The following is a 5617-nucleotide window of genomic DNA, read 5'->3' on the forward strand; positions in this document are numbered from 1 at the left end:
TGGTGTTGGAGAAGACTCTTGAGAGTCCCTTGGACTGCAAGGAGATCCAACCAGTCCATCTAAAGGAGATCAGCCCTGGGTGTTCATTGGAAGGACTGATGCTGAAGCTGAAACTCCAATACTTTGGCCACCTCATGCGAAGAGCTGACTCATTGGAAAAGACCCTGATGCTGGGAGGGATTGGGGGCAGGATGAGAAGGGGACGACAGAGGATGAGATGGCTGGATGGCATCACTGACTTGATGGACGTGAGTCCTGAGTGAACTCTGGGAGTTGGTGATGGACAGGGAGGCCTGGCGTGCTGTGATTCATGGGGTCGTGAAGAGTCGGACACGACTGAGCGACTGAACTGAACTGAACTGCCCTGAGGAGACTTGCACAACATGGTTGGCCTTGGTTGCAGACCCCGAGTTGCAATTCTCTGCTGATCTCATGCACACCCATTTTTGCTGGAGCAGTTCTGGTAACTTCATTACTTCAGGTGAACATTGGATAGAACACATTTTGTTTATCCATTCGTCTATTGATGGACATTTGGGTTGTTTCCACTTTTTGGTTATTGTGAATAATGCCACCTGAATTAGTGGTGAATGATATCTGTTCAATTCCTTGTTTTCAGTTATTTTGGGCATATATCTAGAAGCAGGACTTGCTAGCCCATACAGTAATTCTACGTGTAGCTTTTTGAGCTCTAAACTTTTCCACAGAAGCTGCATTTTACATTTCTGCCAGCAAAGTTCCAAATTTCCACATCCTTGCCAATACTTATTTTCCATTTCCTTTGATATTTGCCATCCTGGCGGGTATGAAGTTAACCTCTCTTTATGTGAATTGATTTAACATTTAATTTCAACTTTACCCTGTTTCTGCACAACAAAGAAGAGATTGAGAAATGAGATTTCTTTCTCCTAGTTCTGTTTCATTTCCCTAAAATCCTGGAGTGACAAAGACAGAAGTTCCCTTAGAAGCTAGAGGGGAGAGATGCTGAGAGGTGAGGGAGGGCACCTCTCACGCTGAGAGTCTTACCCCTCACATTCTTGTTGTTCTGTTTCCATGTCCACTCTCCCACTAGACTACAAGCTTCTTGAATGCAGGACCCTGTCCCTGCCTTTCTGGACTCCCGTATTCAGCAGCACAGGGCCTGCTACAGACTAAGTGCTCAGTGAATGAAAGTACATGACTCTGTGTGTGTGTGTATGGGTATTCAGTTGGCTACATCCCAAAGCCAAGGAGTGATTTGGGGATGAGCCACTGTGTTTCCTTTTTCACACTCTGACTCTTTGCATCAGTATGTGCTGAACAACACCTGGGGAAAATAGGGTGTCCCAGGAATAAGGTACCTGAAGAATCTTCCACCTGGGAGAGCATCTGGGACTAGCTCTTAAGAGCTAAACTTTGGGATAGCGTCCACCATCAGCACCAAGTTCCATCACTTCATCTCTGGAAGCCAAGTGTGAAGGCGGCCCACAGTGGCCCCATGTGGCTGCCCCAAGTAGGACACCTTCCTCTCTGAATCTCACAGGGAATGCTCGCTCGGTGTAGCTAGGTCTTACAACATGTTCAGAGCACTTGCCCTTCAGCTCAGCCTAACAGAGATGGGCACTGAGCTACTATAGGCCAGGTGCTGGGTGCTGGGGCCACAGAGATGAGGCCCAGCCAGCTCCTACCTTCATGGAGCTTACAGAGAGGAGGAGACAGAGAAAAAATAAATCATTTGCATTGCGGAGTGAAGTGTTATGATGGAAGAAACTCACAGAGGAGTGTGGGAGCTAAGAAGAGAGACCTCACTCAGCCTGGGGGCAGTCAGGGAAGGCTCCCTGGAAGAGGTTACCTTGACACAATAATCCTTGTGAGGTAGGCGGGGTGAGGATTGTTATCCTCATTGTGTAGTGGAGCCACTGAAGCAGTGACCAGCCCAGGGAAGCTACACTGTCCTCTGGCTGTGGGAGGTCAGACTGTCCTTTGCCTTATTCTCAAACCCCAGTCACATGGCCAGACACGCCTGAAAGGCATTTCTAAACGTCTATTGCCAAGAATAAGAGGGCCTACTGGCTACTCCCAGGTTAACGCCGCTATTTAACAAATTCAATTCAACCCAACAGGCAGAGTGCAGGCTCACACAGAGCCCATCTCATATGGGAGGAGGTGACAGCAGTGCGCAACCTCGCTGTGATTCATCCAGCGGCTTTCTGGTAAGTCCAAGGCCAAGGTGGGGGCTTGAGGGGAGCAGTGTTCCTGTGTGGCTTCTAGAACTATGATAGGTCGTTTATCTTTACCTGCTGTGTTTTTCTGCCATCATAAACATTTCCAAGAGAAATTTCCCTGTTTCTCAGATGGAGAGTGTTAGTCGCTCAGTCGTGTCCGACTCTTTGTGACCCCATGGACACCAAACTCCTCTGTCCGTGGGATTCTCCAGGCAAGAATACTAGAGTGGGTTGCCATTCCCTTCTCAAGGGGATCTTCCTGACCCAGAGATCAAAGCCGGGTCTCCCGCATTGCAGGCAGATAGTTTACCATCTGAGCCATGGGGAAACTACTTTAAAAAGGCACTTGGTAACAAAACAATCTTATAAAAGAATAAAGTTGGTGACCTCAGACTTCCCAGTTTCTATACTTAATATGACGGGACAGTAATCAAGACAGTATAGTACTGGTATAAGGATAGACCACGGAACAATGAAATAGAATGGAAAATTCAGAAATAAACCCCCACATTTATAACCACTTGATTTTTCCCAAAGGGTGCCAAGACAATTTGATAAAGAATAATCTTTTCAACAAACGGTGCGGGAATGAGTTACCTACATTGCACACGCAAAAGAATGAAGTTGGACCCATATCTCACACCATATTCAAAAATTAATTCAAAATGGCTCACAGACCTAAATGTGTGAGCTAAACCATATGCCTCTTAGAGGAAAACATAGACAAATCTTTATGGTCTTGGATTTACGTTATAATACAAAGAATCTAACAGATTCTTAGATATGACACTAAGAGCACAGGCAACAAAAGAGAGCAGTAGGTAAATGAAACTTAAAATTAAGAATGCTTGTTCTTCAAAGGACAGCAAAAGTGAAAGCTCAATTCACATAATTGGAGGAAGATTTTGCAAATTTTGTATCTGACAAAGGACTTGCACCTAGATTATATAGAGTTCTTACCATTCAATAACAAAAAGACAAATAACCCAATTTATAAATGGACAATGAACCTGAATAGACATTTTCCCAAAGAATATACACAAATAACCATAAGCACATGAAAAGGTGACCAACATCATTAGCCATCAGGGGAATGCAAATCAAACCCACAATAAGATACTGCTTTTTACCCGCACCCACTAGAGTGGCCAGAATAAAGCACACACACAGCAAGTGTTGCTGAGGGTGTGGGAGACTGGAGCCCTCAGACATCTTACACTTTGGAGAATGTAGGCTGATGCGACCACTTTGGAAAACAGCATGGTGGTTACTCCAGGGGCTAAACATAGAGTTACCACATGACCCAGCAATTCCTTTCCTAGGTACACACCCAAGAGAAATGAAAAAATATTTTCACACACAAAAAATTTGTACATAAATGTTCATGGCAGCATTATTCATAATAGCTAAAAAGGGGAAAGAACTCAAATGTCTGTCAACTGATAAATGGAGACATAAAGGGGGAAATTCCTTGGTGGCCTAGTGGTTAGGATTACCAGCTTTCACTGCTGTGGCCCAGGTCCAATCCCTGGTTGGGGACCCTGCAAGCTGCATGACACGGCCAAAAAACATGTAGTATATTGGCCAAAAAAAGGAACGAAGGGCTGATACAACCCATAAATCAGATGGACCCTGGAAACATCTGCTAAGCCAAAGAAGCCAGTCACTCAGGACCACATATTATATATATGTTAGTCGCTCAGTTATGTCCAACTCCTTGCAAATGGAAGTCTCCAGGTAAGAATACTGGAGTGGGTTGCCATTCCCTTCTCCATGGGATCCTCACCCAGGGATCGAACCCAGATCTCCTGCGTTGCAGGCAGATTCTTTACCTTCTGAGCCACCATGGAAGTATGATTCTGTTTAAATGAAATGTCCAGAATAGCCAAGACTATAGAGACAGAAAGTAGATTGGTGATTGTCTAGGGCTGGGGGTGGGTTGGGGGGATGGAGGTGATGACTAAGGGCTGTGGGCTTTCTTTTGGGGGTGATGAACAATGTTCTAAAATTGGAGTGAGGATTGTCCAATTCTGTGAATACACTAAAAGCCATTGAACTGTACACTTTAAGTGGCTGAGTGGTGTGATGTGTGAATTAAATCTCAATAAAAACGAGCAAGAAAGTGCCTGGGTGTACTGGGCACCCCCTGATTCTATCCTCAGATCCATGCTCTCCTGCTGGGGGCGGGGGCTTCCCCTTCTCATCCAGATTCTCAGGGAAGTTGTAAGCCCCAGACGGGGACAGAGAGGGGGCTGGATTCCCTCTGGAGCTGCTGCCCCCTCAAAACCCAGCCTGTGGAATACTGGGGCCTGAGGATTCTGAGGCTGAGCCTGTGCTTTCTGAGTGGAGACAGTGGACAATGTGGGGTGTGTGTGAGGGGTGTGGAGGGGGCCAGGTTTCTCCCAGATGGGTCATCTACGTCTGGGGCAGGAGGGCTCAGAGGAAAGGGGACAGCCTAGGAAGCCTAAGGGAAGAGAAGGGAGGGACCCCAGGGGAAGAGAGAGGGGCTTGCCACGGTGCTGACTCCTCTGTGCCCAGTGAGAGTCTCGGTCCTCAGGGAGACTGGAGCTGCTCCCGCGGTGGGGTCCCCTTGTGCAGGGGTCCTGTTTGCATTGTGGGATTGGTGAGACTGGAGGGACGGTAGGGAGGGAAGGAGAAGAGAGGGGCATTCGGGTCAACTGCTGTGAGGGGCACGTCCCCAGAGCCCCTGGTGAGAGCCACCGGGACCCCCAGTGTGCTCCCAAGGCCTGATGTTGTGCCAGGCATGGGTACGTCTGGCACACAATTGATGGCAGTGCGGGTGAGTGAGGGAATGAATTGAGCTTCTTTGGAGGCAAGATGATACAGTAGAGAAGCAGTCTTAGGAGTCGCACAGGCCTGGGTTTGAAACCAGCTCCTCTGCAGATTTGCTGTGTAGCGCTGGACAAAGCGCTGGGCCACCCTGAGCCTCAGTTGGGATTCACCCTGAACCTCAGTTTGAACCTCAGGTTGGATGGGAAAGGAAGAAGGGGAGAGACTAAGGAAAGCTGTAGAAAAGGATATGCCCAAGGCAAGGAAGGGGAGATTCGGCATACCCCCTAGTGCCACTGGAGACTTCAGGGCCCCACACAGATGTTCCCCACTTCTTGTTCCTTAGCCCCGGGAGGAACAGATCTTTCCTCTACAGCAGTAGCAGCAGCAACTGTGACACTCTCGGGCTCTCTTTAAAGTGCATATTTAGTACATTAAAGACTGTGAGAAATCCTTCAAAAAGAGCCTATTTCATTAAAAAATATATTTACTTATTTGGCTGCCTGGGGTCTTAGTGGGATCCTCACTGTGGCCCGTGGACTCTGAGCGGCAAAAGCAGGATCAGTAGTCGTGGTTCGAAGACTTAGCTGCTCTGCGGCACGTGGGATCTTAGTTCACCAGTC

This window comes from Bison bison, unplaced genomic scaffold, assembly GCF_000754665.1.
Source record: "Bison bison bison isolate TAMUID 2011002044 unplaced genomic scaffold, Bison_UMD1.0 scf7180017858151, whole genome shotgun sequence".
NCBI classification, from domain to species: domain Eukaryota; kingdom Metazoa; phylum Chordata; class Mammalia; order Artiodactyla; family Bovidae; genus Bison; species Bison bison.